Genomic DNA, 16659 nt, shown 5'->3' on the forward strand with positions numbered 1-16659 from the left:
AGGCTAGTTTAAGACCAACCTGGGCAATTGAGTGAGACTCTACTGCTATTAAGAAATAAAAGAAGAGTCATCTTTCCTTATTGTATTTAAATACTTTAATTTCAGATTAAATTTTCATATCATATTTGGACTTGATTCTGAAATTTTTATTGTATCATAAATTTATATATTTGCCTGATAGCACCACCTCTTGAGATCCTCAAAATTCTAGTGGGATTTCTAAAAATTTTGCTAAATGTACAGTTTAATTTTGTGAAAAATTGATATTGTTATAATAGTAGGTGTTTTCATCCAGGAACAAGATATGCCTATCCATGCAATGAGGACTTATAAAAAAACTATTTAGAAATAATGACATTCACTCCAGAAAAACGTCTGGTTTGGGGAACTCTGTTTTCAAAATCTAAAATTAGTTTTGCTTGTGCATGTTCAAATTTAGTGCACTTCAGAGAGCAAATTTCTTCCCATTTTACTTTTTTGTTTGGCCAAACCTAAGGCATTCTACTCTTCTGTGAACTCCCAGTTGTATCAGTTCTTCTCTATTTCTATTTTCAACTGCTTATCTTCTCATCTATACATCTTAAGAGAAGTTTACTTTATTATTCTAAAAAACAACTTTCTCTTAATTAATTAATTAACTTATTGATACAGAGTCTCACTATGTTGCCCTTGGTAGAGTGCTGTGACATCACAGCTCACAGCAACCTCAATCTCTTAGGTTTAAGCAATTCTCTTGCTTTAGACTCCCAAGTAGCTGGGACTACAGGCACCTGCCACAACGCCCGACTATTTTTTTTTGTTACAGTTGTTTAGCTGGCCCAGGACAGGTTCGAACCCGCCACCCTCAGTGTATGTAGCTGGTGCCATAGCCACTGTGCTATGGGCACAGAGCCAGCTTTCTCTTATTTTAGGTGAAAAATGTCATCCAAAACTAAACAGCAAATATTCATTCAATATGCACTGGACTCGGCTTGATGCCTGTGGCTCAAGCAGCTAAGGCGCCAGCTACATACACCAGAGCTGGCGGGTTCAAAACCAGCCCAGGCCTGCCAAACAGCAATGACAACTATAACCAAAAAATAGCTAGGTGTTGTGGCAGGCACCTGTAGTCCCAGCTACTCAGGAGTCTGAGGCAAGAGAATCACTTAAGCCCAGGGGTTAGAGGTTGCTGTGAGCTGTGATGTCACAGCACTCTACCCAGGGCAACAGCTTGAGGCTCTGTCTCAAAAAAAAAAAAAATGCATTGGACTCAAAATGAGTGAGCCTTCAGCAACTGCTGAATATTTGCAAGGTAAATACAGTAAATCATATTAATGTGCTACTTGATAACATAATGTGATGTTCTTTTATATATAGCATCCAATAATGACTGTTAAGGTCATTGCTTATAGCCTAATAAGAAAGCTTTCCACATTAAAGCCCTGCTCAGCAGGCTGGCTCTTGTTGACTTCTCTTAACCTTGTCCTGGAGGTAAATTGCACTCAATTGGCTCCACAGTCTGTTCCTTCCACCCCAGAGACTCTGCAATTGTGCTGCTTCTGTAGGCCCATTGCACTCCACACAGTGCCATCAGCCCTGCTTTCTCCCACCTGTCCTTCTGACCTCCACAGTCCCTCTGGACCTGACTTCCTGAACCTCTCCTCTTCAGACTTTCTGCTGTACTGCTGAGATGTTTACAGCAACACCATTGGAAACAGCAAAAAAATTGGAAACAACTTAAATTCATCAACAAGGGAATCATAAAGTACAATTGTACCATTCTGTAACTAACTAGCAGTGTGATCTTGAGCAAGTATGTTCCTTAACTTTTTTGAACCTCAATTATCTGAATAAAACAGAGATAGGGGCCAGGCATGGTGGTTCTTGCCTGGCCTATAAAAGTTTCTGCTAGAGGTCCCTGAGGCTTATTCTACTGGGACCCCTCAGAGATGCTGGGAAGGACACACTCAGCTAAGGACACTTCTGTCATCTGTAGGGCATGCTCTCAGGACACCAGCTCCCTGGCATTCTGGTCTGACCTGTACACCAGCCAGAGGTGCCCTTAGGCACAGAGCTGAGGTCAGAAGTTGGAGACCAACGTGAGCAATAACAAGACCCTACATGTACAAAAAATACAAAAATTAGCTAGGCATGGTGGTGCACACCTATAGTCCCAGATATTGGGGAGGCTGAACCAGTAGCAACATTTCAGCCCAGGAGTTGGAGGTTGCAGTGAGCTATGATGACATGATGAGGCCACTACCCTCTAGCCCAGGGCAACAGAGGGAGATGCTGTCTCAGAACAAAAGAAGACCATAGAAAGCCTGTAATCTTAGCACTTTGAGAGGTGAAGGCAGGAGGACCCATGAGCTCTGAAGTTGGAGACCAGCCTGAGTAAGAGTGCAACCCCATCTCTACTAAAAATAGAAAAATTAGCCAGGTGTTGTGGTGGGCACCTATAATCCCAGATACTTAGGAGGCTGAGGCAGGAGGATTGCTTGAGCCCAGGAGTTTGAGGTTGTTGTGAGCTATTATGTCACACTACTCTAACCTGGGCGATGTAGTGAGACTGTCTCAAAAACAAAATAGAAAAAAAAAAAAAAATCACCATAGAATGCACAACACAAAGAATGAAGCCTAAATGTAAACTACTGACTGTAGTTAGTAACAACGTATCAATATACACTCCCTAATTATAACAGATTATCATACTAATGCAAGATGTTGATAATAGGAGAAATGGAGTAAGGAAGTATATATAAAATTTTCTTTGAATCTGAAACTACTGAAACAATAGTCTATTTAAGTGTAAAGGATGAGGTTTATGGTTCCCAACAGCAAATCTTCTGACTGGAGAGTCATGGGCATAGCCCCAGGAATTTCTTTTCTTTTTGCTTTTCTTTTTTTCCTTTTTTATTCTGGGTCCTAATCTCTAACAAAAGAGCTCCAGTAATTTATTATACCTCAAGTGCTGTTTGGGTTCGGAGACTTGCCCAGATACTTGCAAGATGAAGAGTCAAGCATGCAAATGGCAGACAGATTTAGCTGGTTTCTTTGCATAGACAGAAACCCCATGAAAAATCAAAAGTTGCTGTCCTCTCTGAGCTCCTCCGTATCCCCACCACCACCACCACTACCACATTGCCTTTTTACTCAGGCCTCAACTGTCGGACTCTGTTTCTCAGTCCCATTCAGACCCACATAAAAAGACCTTTCGCTAGTTGCCCTACTGGCTTCATCTCTGACTAGTCCTGGACAGGGCAGGCAGTCTATTTCCAATGTAGGATCATTTTTATATCCCTCTTGCCAAATGTAGCTCTGGCTCAATGAATACCCTCTTCCTCCAGCTTCTAGTAGAGTCCCTGTTTGTTTACCTGGACCTCTGGGAGGTGTCTCACTTTCAGATTCAGTTCCCATGAGAATATAAACTCCAGAGAGCAGGCTGTGGTATTTTCACTGTCTTGTTCTCCGATGTATCTCCTGCACCTGAAACAGAGCCTCATTTGTAGAAGTATAAATGACACTTGGCGACTGAATAAAGAAAGGAAAGATGTACACATAGTTTTCCCAAGTGTCCTTTCTTGTGGGCGGGGGAGACCCTCTCTCATTTCTCTAAGATCATATCCTTCCACATTTTTCTCTTAAAATGGCTTTTCTCTAATAATAGAAAATGTTGTCCCTATGAAAGGGACATTTACTTTTCACTGTCCTTTATGCATTTTGATATTAAAAATGAATGAAAGTTAAAAATAAGATAAAAATAAAATAATTTGTCTTTTCTGACAGCAACTCTTTAAATGTTTATAACTGGCAAAATAATAATGAAAAATATTGATTTCCTAAATGTTTTAATTTGTCCTCTCTTTTTAACTAATAGCAGAACTGTCTAATCCCAAAGCACTGAACATAGTGCTTCACACATAGTACTCAAATATTCGAAACTTTCTTTTTTATTACTTATTTATTTATTTTAGACAGAGTCTCAGCCTGTTGCCCTTTGTAGAATGCTGCATCATTTAAGCTCACAGCAACCTCAAACTCTTTTTTTTTTTTTTAAGACAGAGCCTCAAGCTATCCCCCTAGGTAGAGTGTGGTGGCATCACAGCTCACAGCAACCTCCAACTCCTGGGCTCAAGCAAGTCTCCTGCCTCTGCCTCCCAAGTAGCTGGGACCACAGGCATCCGCCACAATGCCCAGCTATTTTTTGGTTGCAGCCAGCATTGTTCTTTTTGGCGGGCCCGGGCTGGATTCGAACCCACCACCTTAGGTGTATATGCCTGGCACCTTAGCCACTTGAGCTACAGGCGCTGAGCCAGCAACCTCAAACTCTTGATCTCCAGCCATGCTACCGTCTCAGCCTCTCGAGTAGCTGGGACTACAGGCTTGTGTGCCACTGTGCCTTAAGACGAAATTTCACTTTAGCTCAGGCTGGTCTTCAACTCCCAAGCTCAAGCAATCCACCTGCCTCAGTCTCCCAGAGTGCTAGGATCACAGTCATAAGCCAGAGCACTTGACCAAGGGTACTCAAATATTTGATAAGGAAGCAACCACCTCTAGTTCACAAGGTTTGGGGTTAGTGTGTGGATATCACAACAATAAAAGTGTCCTTTCTGACACGGTTGAGGGCCTTTGTCACCTGTCACTGCATTCTTAACAATAAAGCCCTGGTGGGCTACCACTGGGCCCTGCCCCCTCAGTTCTCAGGCTTCCTTCAACCACACGTGCAGTTGGGGTGCGCTCAGGGCAGTGTAGTGTGGGCTGTGGCACTTGAAAGACCTCCTGCGTATCTTGTTGTGACCACAGTAGGTGCACATGGAGCCGTGTCTCCCTGAGTCAGAGGCTTGCTACAAACACAGGCTCCATGCCGCGGAATCTGAATGGGAGTGGGAGTCGCCTGGAGTGTGGTTATAAAGATGCTCTGAGAGACTGTCCCCAGTTGCTGTGGCCCTCTCTGCTCCTGTCCCCTCCTCCCCTGTAGCTGCAAGCTAAGGAGCACCAAGAATGCCAGGAGCCACAGATGCACGAAGAGGCCAAGAGGCTGGAAGGGATCTACCCAGAGTCTCAGAGGGGCACAGCTCTGTCCATACTTGCTTTCAGACTCTGGGCCAGAACCAGGAGAAAATAAATAAAACGTGTTGTTTTAAGCCACCCGGTCTGCAGTATTTTGTTACAGCAGCCATGGGAGACCAATACAGATTTAAAATGTAATATTTACCCAGTGAATAACAATCCTCCCACCACGGTTGTTTGTTGATCTTACCTTGAAGGTGATGACATATAACTTGAACCACAGCTCAAGCTCTGTGAGGTGCTTGTGTCTTTTTTACACCCACCCCCATCCTTCCACTTCCCAGAAACATGCTAAAATGGCCCACACGACATACACTTTCTGAGCTGTGGGGCTTCTCAGATTGGGCTGTGCCCTTGTGAGGCTCCTCTGGCTAAGGGGTGTGCAGGAGTCCCCTGTAGACCTCGTTAAGATACAGACTCCCAGCCAGAGGGTCCAGGTGTGGTCAGGTGCACCCTCAGACCACATTTGTTGCAGCAAGGCCTTTAGTTCACAACGCAGCCTGGTCTCTGAGAAAAGAGTGACTAAATTAGAAGCAGCAAGTAATGGATGTGGGAAAAGGACAAGGGTTTCTCAAATATGGTGTGAATCAGAAGACAGAATCCCACAGAGACAAAGTGGACCCATTTCAACAGAATTACTTTTTTTTTTCCAGCTTCAAAACCATTTTATACAAAGTCACAGTGTCAGAACTCTGATAGGAGAGAGAGTGGGGAAACTTTACCCTGGAAGTGAGAACAATGTAACATAAATATTATACCTGCATATTAACTTGAATAAAGGCCAAAAAAAAAAAAAGAAAGAAAGAAAGAAAGAAAACAGAGTGGGAGTGAGGGGTGCCATCTGGCTCAGGAGGTATCCATGGTTTCACCTTTGAGCTCGTTGAAGAGGAAGGCATCCTGGTATTCTTTCATGTACTGTGTGGAGCGAGACTCATCCAGAAAGGGGGAGTAGATCTGCTTGATGTCATCTACCTGCGCCTCTGTGCCCGTGTGTTTCTGGCACACCAGGCTGGCAGCTGTGATGAGCTGGATGGCATTGTGCAGTGATGTCTCCAGCCAGGTGCGGGTTAGCACTGTGTAAGCATCCTCACTCATCTCCACATCTTCCTTCTCACATTGGATGCGGAGGATCTGCTTTGTGTCCTTCTCCCTGTAGGGAGCAATGGAGATGATGAGAAGCCAGTCCAACAGGTCTGTGGGGATGCCATGGGGGCTCTGGTAGCTGGTGCCATGGCTGGTGGCCAAGATGAGGACAGGTGCCATGTCACTCTCCAGGGCCCAGTTGAGGAAGGAGAAGTTCTCAATGTCCAGCTTGTGGACCTCATCAATGAACAGCACCCCCAGGATGATCTCTGCTTTGCCCTCCTCACGCCACTCAGCCACCTTGGCATGGATCTGTTCTCAGACTTCTGACTTGATCTCCCCAGTGTCACCTGAGAAGAGAGCCAGAAAGCCCTGGGTGAGAATTGACGACATCAATCTCGTGCAGGGACACAGTGTGCACTACCTCCTTGTTTCTGGAGCTCCCCATCTGGGCACTGCATGAACTTGGTCTGGGAGCCCATTGGGTCATAGTCACGAGCACATGTGAAGGAGTGGCCCAGCTTAGAGACCTTGCCTGTTGCCTTGTGAATGGTGATCACATCCCTGGCCTGGACCTTGTCTTTGGTCAGAGATTCAATCATCTTGGTGCCCAGATTGTAGATGGTTTCCATCTCTGTAGTCTTGAGGGTCAACTTGCCCACTTTGGAGCCCATCCCTGTGGCCAGCCGATCAATCTGGATCTCCACCACCTCTCCTTCAAAGATCTCGTTCTCCTCCTTGATGTGAACACCAATGGATCGCCGGAAGGCCTGTGTCAGTGCCTCAGTCTTGCTCATCTCCAGGGAGATCTCACTGCCAGCAATGGCTGTAAATGGGGTGTCAGGGCCCAGGGCCTGTGCCATGCCCATAGCAATGGCTGTTTTCCTTGTGCCTGGCTGGCCAGCAATGAGAACTGCCCACCCAGCAATCTTCCCTTCCTGGATCATCTCCAGCACCACACTGGCTGCTCGCCGTGCCGCCAGCTGACCCACCATGCCTTGGGAAGCCCCCCGAGGCTCCAAGGCATCATCCAGCCCCAGTCCCCATATGTGGGAATGAGCACCAATACGTTCAATCCTTGTCACATCATGGATCTCCAGGACTTTGGTCGCTGTCACTGTTGCCATGATGCTCACCAACTGCCAAATGTCTCAGCGGAAACGGAAGTCAGAACTACATTTTTATTGCAAGGTCTTAGATCTTTTGGATTCTAACTTACTCATGAAAAAAGTGTTAAGATGTCTTGCCCAACATTCTAGAGATTTTGTTATCAGCCCCCTGGTTTCCGGCTTGTCAGCTGACTCTCTCTCTCTCAGATTTTAAAGTTCTTCTTAAATCCAGATAGCCTGAACACTTAAAGATACCTTCATTATAATAACATTTAATCTAAATAATAATTTTACAGGAAGTTTAATTTTTTTTCATTTGTCAAACATCTATTAAAGCAGAGAAATTTATTGTTGGGACACTTCAATCACCACAGGTGTGAGATGGGGTAGAATAAAATATAAGCTAACATTGCCTTTTATGTTAATATTTGACAATGTGAGGAGTGGATTTCAGCAGATTAAGAGCAGCCTTAAGGATACATCAGAAGCATAAGCTCTTCTTTCTGGGATACAGTGTTACATGTAACCTTAACCACCCACTCACATCACTGCAGAGAAGTGCCAGAAACTGAGACAGTCACACTACTGGGAGTATCTGTAATGTGGTCCTGTGACCGCCTATATGTGTGCAAACACTCCCCCCTCCCCATGATTGCATTTCTGTGGTGGGTTTTACTATAGTGAAGAAAACCTTTTTATTTTCTTCATATGATTTGACACTAAAAAATATTAGGAAGAACTTAGCAAAACCAAAGCCATGACCCAGAAACCCAATGTGTTGTGTATGTATCATTTTTATTTTGGGGACGAGTTTTATTATTTCTGGAACTATTACAAGACTTCTGTTAAATATGTTCAATGCTAAGAGGAAACAGACTCTTGGCAAATGTGGAAAACCAATTACAGAAATTTGAGAGCTAGAGAAACACAGGGAAGGTCCGAGAGGTTTGTCCTCCCCCTTCTCCCACTGCTGAAAACACTTAGATGGTGGAATCACCACAAAGAAATCTATGTCTGTTTCAGTGTGGCCCCTATTTTCCTATTTATATGATATTTTTGAGTTAAATCTACTTCTAATGCAGTAGAGTACAACACAGAATTACTTTTCTTAAGGCAAATCTGATAAAGGAAAAAGGAATATAACTTAGAGAATTACCCACTAAGAGCAAAAGAAAAAGCATCACTACTACTAAAGAAAGCAAATTACACTAAATTTAAAAGCACCTGAATTACAAGGATTAATTTATTAAATTTTTGGGAGCATATCCCCTGTAAATAGTTGTCATAAAAGCTTGCTAACATGTACATGCTGATTAAGGGATATCATTTTATCTACATAAATGCTGACAAGATTGAAATAAAGGAAACTTCAACTTTTAAAAACTAGAAAGCTGATCAGAAAAAGAATCAATAGAGAAAACAGAACTTATTTTCAATTATTATTCATCTATTACTTTATGAAGTTCTATCAAGCTTGAGACTTCATGCTAAGTGCCAGAGATTATAAATGAGTGAGGCACCCATCTGTGACCTTAAAGAACCTCCAGTTTTGGAAAGGCAAGGCAGCAATTAAAAGATAGTACAGGAAATGCAATAACAGAGGCAGTAGTCCATGTGGAAGGAGTATCCCTGACAGAACGCACAGCACAGCCAAGGTTCAGAGCGGTGGGGGGGGGGGGGTGAGGGAGGTAGTGGGCGTAGCAGAGAACAAGGATCAGAAGTGAAAGGTCAGAGACTAGACTGGAGGTCGAGCTCAGGGCTGGAGCATGATAGGTGTGTGACACAGGCACCATCCAAGGAGGAAATGAAAGGCATATTCACTTGAGATTTTTGAAAAGACATGCCTTGATGAAGCCTGTGTTAGCAAGGACAATGGAGTGTTGAGGAATGCAGAGGACTGTGATGGGAGAAAAAGCAAGGGGGGTGGAGGGGAGAGAGAAGGAAGGAAGGAAGAGACAGAAAGAAAAAAGGGAAGGGGAAAGGAAGGGAAAAAAGAAAGAAAAGAAAGAGAGAGGAAGGAAGGAAGAAAGGGCGGGTAAGAGCTAAGGGAATTTACAGCTAAGGAAAGGAAAGGACAGGAAAAAAAGAAAGAAAAAAAGAAAGAGAGGAAGGAAGGAAGGAAGGAAGGAAAGAAGGAAGGGAGGGAGGGAGGAAAGGGAGGGAGGGCCAGAGCTAAGGGAATTTATAAGGTAAAGCCCCTAGGGACCAGCAACAGTGGGAAGCCACCTCTGCCCTAGCCTGAGGGGCTACAAAGAAAGGGGCCTTGCCAGAACCTGCTGTGTGGGGGCCAAGGGAGAGTACTCACTTGAGAAATTCTAGGACACACCTTAGTAAAACTTGGTGCTTGTTATCCAATTTCAAATATTTTTACGTGGCTGAACATGGTGGCCCACACCTGTAATCGTAACACTCTGTGAGGCGGAGGTGGAAGGATTGCCTGAGCTCAGGAGAGACCAGCCTGAGCAAGAGCAAGACCCTGTCTCTATTAAAAATAGAAAAACTAGGGTGGCATCTGTGGCTCAAGGAGTAGGGCGCTGGCTCCATATGCCAGAGGTGGCGGGTTCAGACCCAGCCCCAGCCAAAAACTGCAATTAAAAAAAAAAAACAGAAAAACTAGCTGGGTGTTGTGGCAGGTGCCTGTAGTCCCAAGCTACTAGGGAAGGATCACTTGAGCCCCAGAGTCTGAGGTTACCATGAGCTATGATGCCATGGCACTCTAAGCAAGGTGACAGACAGAGACCCTGTCTCAAAAATAAATAAATATTTTTATACATTTGTATCATGGTTTAATAGTTCGATTTGAAAACTATCAGACAGTACATCTTAATTATGGAACTTAGTTTAAAACACACACACACACACCCATCAACTATTATGAGGCCAGGTATTTCTCTTCAGTTGCGCCTGCAGAGATGTCCTGCAGGCTATGCCTGTCACCCCCTGGTAGCAGCGTGACTCACTGTGTTGGCCTTGCCAGCTGCTGCCACCTCCTCCATGCTGCTCCATGGGCTTCCCTGCCAGTTTCACAGGACTTGGAGAACTGTTTGTTGGCCAAAGATAAAGAGCATTAAGTGCTAAGTATGGGTGGGAGGTGGAAGTGAGAGGATGGGTGGACACCCTCCTTTTGTCCCTCTCAGCCCCCAGAATATCAAATCCTCACACTGATCCTTAATCACAAAAGTTAAACAGACTCAGCCAACTCAATTTTCAGTGATAATGAGCATCAGAAATCACATGGATTAGTGAGTCGCAAATGATCTCTTTCAGAATAATTTTATTTCTAACTTTTTAACCCTCCTTAGGCACTAATAAGAAGCAACAATGGGGACTGATGGGAAACTGACAAGTGTTTTTCTCCTTTCTTTGGCAGAGTTACATATGAGTACTAAAAGGGCCAGGAGCCCTGACATCTGAGGTGAATAAGCGGAAGGTAAATGGGAGGGGCAGCAACCCTTTAGCCTTGACAATCATTGGGAAGGTGGGACTGGAGAGGAGGTACAGAAGCACGTCTTAAAGACACAGTCCTCTCCTTGTCTCAGCCTATGCAACTGAACCTCCAAAAGTCCTGCCTTGAACTCTTGGTTCCTCCTTCCTTCTCCACCTTCTGAAGGACTGAGTGACAACTAGGCATTCAGCCACAAGGACTAGGTATGCCAAGAACCCCTCTGGGACTTGACGCATCAGATGCCACAAACACAGTCAGTAGGTATAGGGTTCTATGGAGTAACGCCACTGAAAGAATAAGAGGGAAAGAGAGGGGGTAAAGGAACCAACAGATGGGGTGAGAAGACTAAGCCATGCACCACTGTCCATGGCAAAGGTCAGTTTAAAAGAAGACAGAAGATGCAAATTTGAAGGGATATTTCTGTTAAAAATTATAGGGATGCTTCACTTTCTGTAGCAAAAGAAATATAGGTGGCAATCTTATGTTCATACTGTCATCTGAAATATAAATGAATGAAAGGACTAAGGCAAAAATGTTTAAAAGCTTAAACTGTCCAAAAAGTCTAATAAAAAATGGATTAATAATCTCTGAATTGAAAAATAAATTTCTGTCTGTATAAAAATGTCTATTTGGTGAGTGATTAAAAGAAAATACATAGGCCTAGGCATGGTAGCTCATGCCTGTAATCCTAGGGTGGCTGACACCTGTACTCTTAGCACTCTGGGAGGCTAAGGTAGGTAGATTGCTTGAGCTCAGGAGTTCAAGACCAGCCTGAGTAAAAGAGAGACCCCGTGTCTAGTAAAAGTAGAAAAATTAGCTAGGGGTTGTGATGGGTGCCTTTAGTCTCAGCTACTCAGGAGGCAGAGGCAGGAGGATCACTTGACACCAGGAATATGAGGTCGTTGAGAGCTATGACACCACAACACTCTACCCCAGGCATCAGAGTGAGACTCTTTGCTAAAAGGGAAAGAAAGGAAAAAAAAGAAAGAAGGAAAGGCAAGGAAAGCAAAGCAAAGGAAGGAAAGAAAAGAAAGAAAGAAAGAAAGAAAACACATAGCCACATGGTTTTGAACAGTCAGGTAGGAAGCCCAGCTCTGTACCCACTGTCAGTCCTTGGGAAAGTTACTGAAACCCGAGACTCAGAGCTTCAATTTCTCTATCTTTAAAAATGGAAATAGTGGGGCTGGGTGTGGTGGTGGGCGAGCACCTGTAGTTCCAGCTACTTAAGAGGCTGAGACAAGATGATTGTTTAAGAGTTTGGCTCAAGCGGCTAAGGCGCCAGCCACATACACCTAAGGTGGCAGGTTCGAATCCAGCCGGGTGGGCGTTGTACAGGGCAGGGCAGGCACCTGTAATCCGAGCTACTTGGGAGGCTGAGGCAGGAGACTCGCTTGAGCCCAGGAGTTGGAGGTTGCTGTGAGCAGTGAAGCCAGGGCACTCTACCCAGGGGCTCAGCTTGAGGCTCTGTCTCAAAAAAAGAAAAAAAAAAAGACTAAGAGTTTGAGTTTACTATAATCTGTGATGATGGCATGACACTCTACCCACAGTGACAGAGGAAGACTCTGTCTCTAACTAAATTCATAAATGAGAATAGTGACTATATCTGCTCCTAGAATTTTTGTGAAGATTAAGGCACATAGAAGTGTCTGGTATATATCAAATGTTCTACAAATATTATCACTCTACATAGATTAATTTATAGTTATGTACTGAATACCAAAGCAAAAATCCTAAGAGAAAGACTTGCTGGCAAAGTTCCAAACTTGATGCTTGCATTCATTATAAACAACTTACTTATTTTTACTTCACTCAGCTTAATATCCAAATTGTTGGATGTTCAGGAAAAATCAATTTAATAATAAAAATTAACAATTTAAAAGCTAGAGAGTTAAAGAAAGCTAAATTTTCATCACTTGAACAATTATTTATGTTTCACTTCCAAGGACAGCAGAATCTTTATGCTGAAGATTTCTGCTTTTTTTTCATAATTTCTGCTTTTTAATTCCTGTAAGAAATAGTGATAGGTAAGGGCAAAAAGCCCAGAACAATTGTTATTTGAAGAAGTTGCAACAATGTTTTATAATTTTCTTTACATTTCTTCCTTTTCCATAACAATAAAAAATAAATTATATATATATATATACACACACACACACACACATATACATGTATGTGTGTATATATACATGTATACACATATACATATCAGGTTCAGTGTCTCACACTGGTAATCCTAATCTGGGAGTCTGAACTGGGAGGATCCCATGAGCTTGGGAGTTTGAGACCAGCCTGAATAAGAGTGAGACCCTATCCCTACTAAAAATAGGAAAATTAGTCAGGCAAGGTGGTAGGTGGCTGTAGTCCCAGCTATTCAGGAGGCTGATGCAGGAAGATCACTTGAGCCCAGGAGTTTGAGGTTGCTCTGAGCTAGGGTGAGGTCATGGCTCTGCAACTCAGACAACCAAGTAAGACTCTGTCTTAAAAAAAAAAAAAAAAGACATATCACATTAGTGTAACTTTGAGGAAAGTCTGTAAGATAAGTTTGTTTAACATTAAATCTGTTTTAATGGAAATCCCTCTAGTAAGAAATGAGGTCATGCCTCTTTCTTGCCTCTTGTAATGAAACATGTCATTAAATTTATCTTCTTTTCTAGACACTTTCTTTCATTTGTTTGTTGTTCCCAAGTCTTTCTCAATTGACTGATAATTAATTTAATTGATTATTCAAGTAAATAGATTACTGATTTTTTTTTCATTTTTCAAAGGCATGAAATTTATGTTAAAAAAGAGCTATTTCAACACAACTCCAATTTTAACAATTTTTTCCTATCCAGTTTCTAGAAAAGCAACATCAAATTAATTTTATTCAAAACTCTCCAAACATCTTCCACATGTGTATCTCTAATTTCATGCATGTTTTCCCTCTTTCTTTTTGTTTTTTGTTTTGCAGTTTTTGGCCGGGGCTGGGTTTGAGCTCCCCACCTCTGGCATATGGGGCCGGCACCCTACTCCTTGGAGCCACAAGTGCCACACTGTTTTCTCTCTTTTACCATCTTTCTACTCCTTAGATTTTGACAACAAAATAGGAACAATATTCCATTCCATCATCATCATGATGTTCCATTACCCAGAAAACATTTTTAGGAAGAAAGAAAATCCTCCTTTTTACGTAGACTAATAATACCTGATTGATCTCCACATTTCTGTACCCTTCTAATTTCCCCCGCCCCCAAGAGACAGGGCTTCTTTATGATGCTCTGGTAGAGGTGAACTCCTGGCCTCAAGCGCTCCTCCCTCCTCAAAGCCCTGAGTACCGGAGCAGCCACCATGCCCAGCCTAATTTCCCTTCTTTTCTTTTTTTTTTTTTTTTGAGACAGAGTCTCAAGCTATCCCCCCGGGCTGAGTGCCGTAGCATCACAGCTCACAGCAACCTCCAATTCCTGGGCTCAAGCGAGTCTCCTACCTCCGCCTCCCAAGTAGCTGGGACCACAGGCGCCTGCCACAATGCCCAGCTATTTTTTGGTTGCAGCTGTCATTGTTTGGCAGGCCCGGGCTGGGTTCACACCTGCCCCCTCAGGTGTATGTGGCTGGGGCCCCAGCCACCTGAGCCACAGGCGCCGAGCCATTTCTCTTCTTTTCAAAATTACAGTCTAAAAGATTATGACCCCACTTAATTCTCTCATATTTCAAAAATAATCTGAGCAGAGCTATAATCTCAATGGCTCTTTTAAAGGTCTCATCTGTTCCAAGGCCTTGAGATACCATCCAATACATATGATAAACAGTATCAAGATCTTTAGTCTAGAGCCGGAAGCACAGTATTTTAACAAGAGAAGCAAACTTGGAAAGCTAACCAGTCAGCATCCTCTTTAGCATATGGAAACTAAAAAAAAATAAATAAATAAATATATAGTTTTTTTTTTGCTTAAAATTTTACAAAAGGACATTAAAATGAATTGCCATAGATCCTTATTAAAGGAATCTTGAAGACAAAGCTAGGTTGGTTTTTTTTAATAGCAGAACTTCAATTAATTTATAAGAAAAAATCCAACAACCCCATACATCAATGGGGAAGAGACATGAATAGATTCTTCTCTAAAGGTGATTGACAAATGGCTACTAAGCACATGAAAAGATGCTCATCATCCCTCATTATCAGAGAAATGCAAATTAAAACCACCCTGAGATATCATCTAACCCCAGTGAGAATGGCCTGTTATCACAAAATCTCAAAACTGCAGATGCTGGTGTGGATGTGAAGAGAAAGGAATGCTTTTGCATTGCTGGTGGAACTGCAAACTAATACAACCTTTTTGGATGGAAGTATGGAGACACCTTAATGAGCTCAACCTAGACCTCCCATTGGATCCTGCAATCCCATTACTGGGCATCTATCCAGAAGGAAAAAAACTCTTTTATTATAAAGACACTTGTACTAGGTTGTTTATTGCAGCCTAATTTACAATCGCTACAATGTGGAAACAGCCTAAATGTCCTTCAGCCCAGCAATGGACTGGTAAGCTGTGGTATATGTATACCAAGGAATATTATTCAGCCATCAAAAATAATGGAGATTTTAGAGCATTTGTACTAACCTGGATGGAGGTGGAACACATTATCCTTGGTGAAGCATCACAAGAATGGAGAAGAAAGAATCCTATGTGTTCAACTTTGATATAAAGACAATTAATGACAAGGTGGGGTATGGGGGAAGGGATACTGGACAGAGAAGGAGGGAGGGGCTGTGGGGAAGAAAAAAAAAAGGAAAGAAATTAGTGACTAATTCTTATATAAGTTGTATTGGGACCAAAGTAAACATTTATTAAATTAAACATTTATTTTTAATTCAACATGTTAATATGTTGTTTATTTTTTCTCCAATTTTAATATCAGGTGTTTCCAGATTAAGTAGAATGATTTTGAAGTATTTCTTTTTCTTTTGTCTATAAGATTTGGCATAATCTGTTTTTTTTTAATTATCTGTTACTTTCATTTATAAATATTAGTTGTCTATTTTTTTTGAGACTTTGGAAAAAATAAAATAAGTTAACTGATCAAAGTATTCTATAATAGACATACTTCTACCTTGACAATGTGAATGTTACTTTCTTTGCATTATTACTATTATTATTGCTTAATATTTCGTTGCAGCAATTTGATTTCTTTTCTGAATGTATTTATCTTCATTTATTTTTAATGAAGTTTTTGTTGTCAGCCCTTATGTTAAATATTGCTGTCATTAAATTTAGCCTTTTTAATTCTGTAAAAGGCAAAAGTGGAAACCTAATATACACATGTATAAGAAAAATAAAAATAAAATAAAATACAATTTTACAAAAGGACATTAGAATGAATTGCCATAGGTCCTAATTAAAGGAATCTTGAAGACAAAGCTAGATTTTTTGTTTTTTTTTTTAATAACAGTTGGTCCTTTTCAATTACCTTAATATTTTTCATCTCAGTTTAAACCATTGTCAAATGCAGCTATTTCCTTTCCTTGTTGAGGATGATTTTGTATTTGAAACAGCACCTTTATGGGCCACTCTCAGAATCTGTGATCTCCAAAAAGTTACATTTTCCCACCATGGTGTTCCTACCCGTGGAAGGAACCCAAGGCCGGTGGGCAAGGGCGTCGGGGACCCTTGTTCCCCGCCCATTTTGATCCGAGGAAGGGCAGCCGGGCAGGGACGCAGACCGCCGCGACCAGACAATGTCCTGCATTCACCGCGGCCTCCGCCAATCACAAGCCAGCGTCTCCCGGCCCCGCGCGGCGCCACCGGCCACAGGTCCGCCCGGAGGACAACCTGGTTTCCCGGAGGCCGTCTGCGGCCGTCCCGGGGCAGAGCGCACCGCGCTCCCACCGCCCCCGGCCCGAGGAGAGACTCTGGGCGGCGGCGCCGCGGCGACCAACTTGGGACAGGGGTAGTGCACCGCGGCCAGGACGCGCCGCCCCCCTCTGGCTAGAAGTCGGTG

At 42.7% G+C, this 16659-nt stretch overlaps 1 pseudogene across 1 annotated transcript; it reads right to left on the reverse strand.

Annotated features, from left to right (window-relative positions):
- Positions 1 to 5895: 5895 nt before the first annotated feature.
- LOC100953740 lies at positions 5896 to 7271 on the reverse strand (annotated as a pseudogene). Its single transcript, XR_154850.2, has one exon. The product of XR_154850.2 is annotated as a ruvB-like 2 pseudogene (transcript).
- Between the last annotated feature and the right edge of the window lie 9388 nt (positions 7272 to 16659).

Source organism: Otolemur garnettii, unplaced genomic scaffold, assembly GCF_000181295.1.
Source record: "Otolemur garnettii isolate 467f Iridium unplaced genomic scaffold, OtoGar3 scaffold00234, whole genome shotgun sequence".
Classification (NCBI taxonomy): Eukaryota; Metazoa; Chordata; class Mammalia; order Primates; family Galagidae; genus Otolemur; species Otolemur garnettii.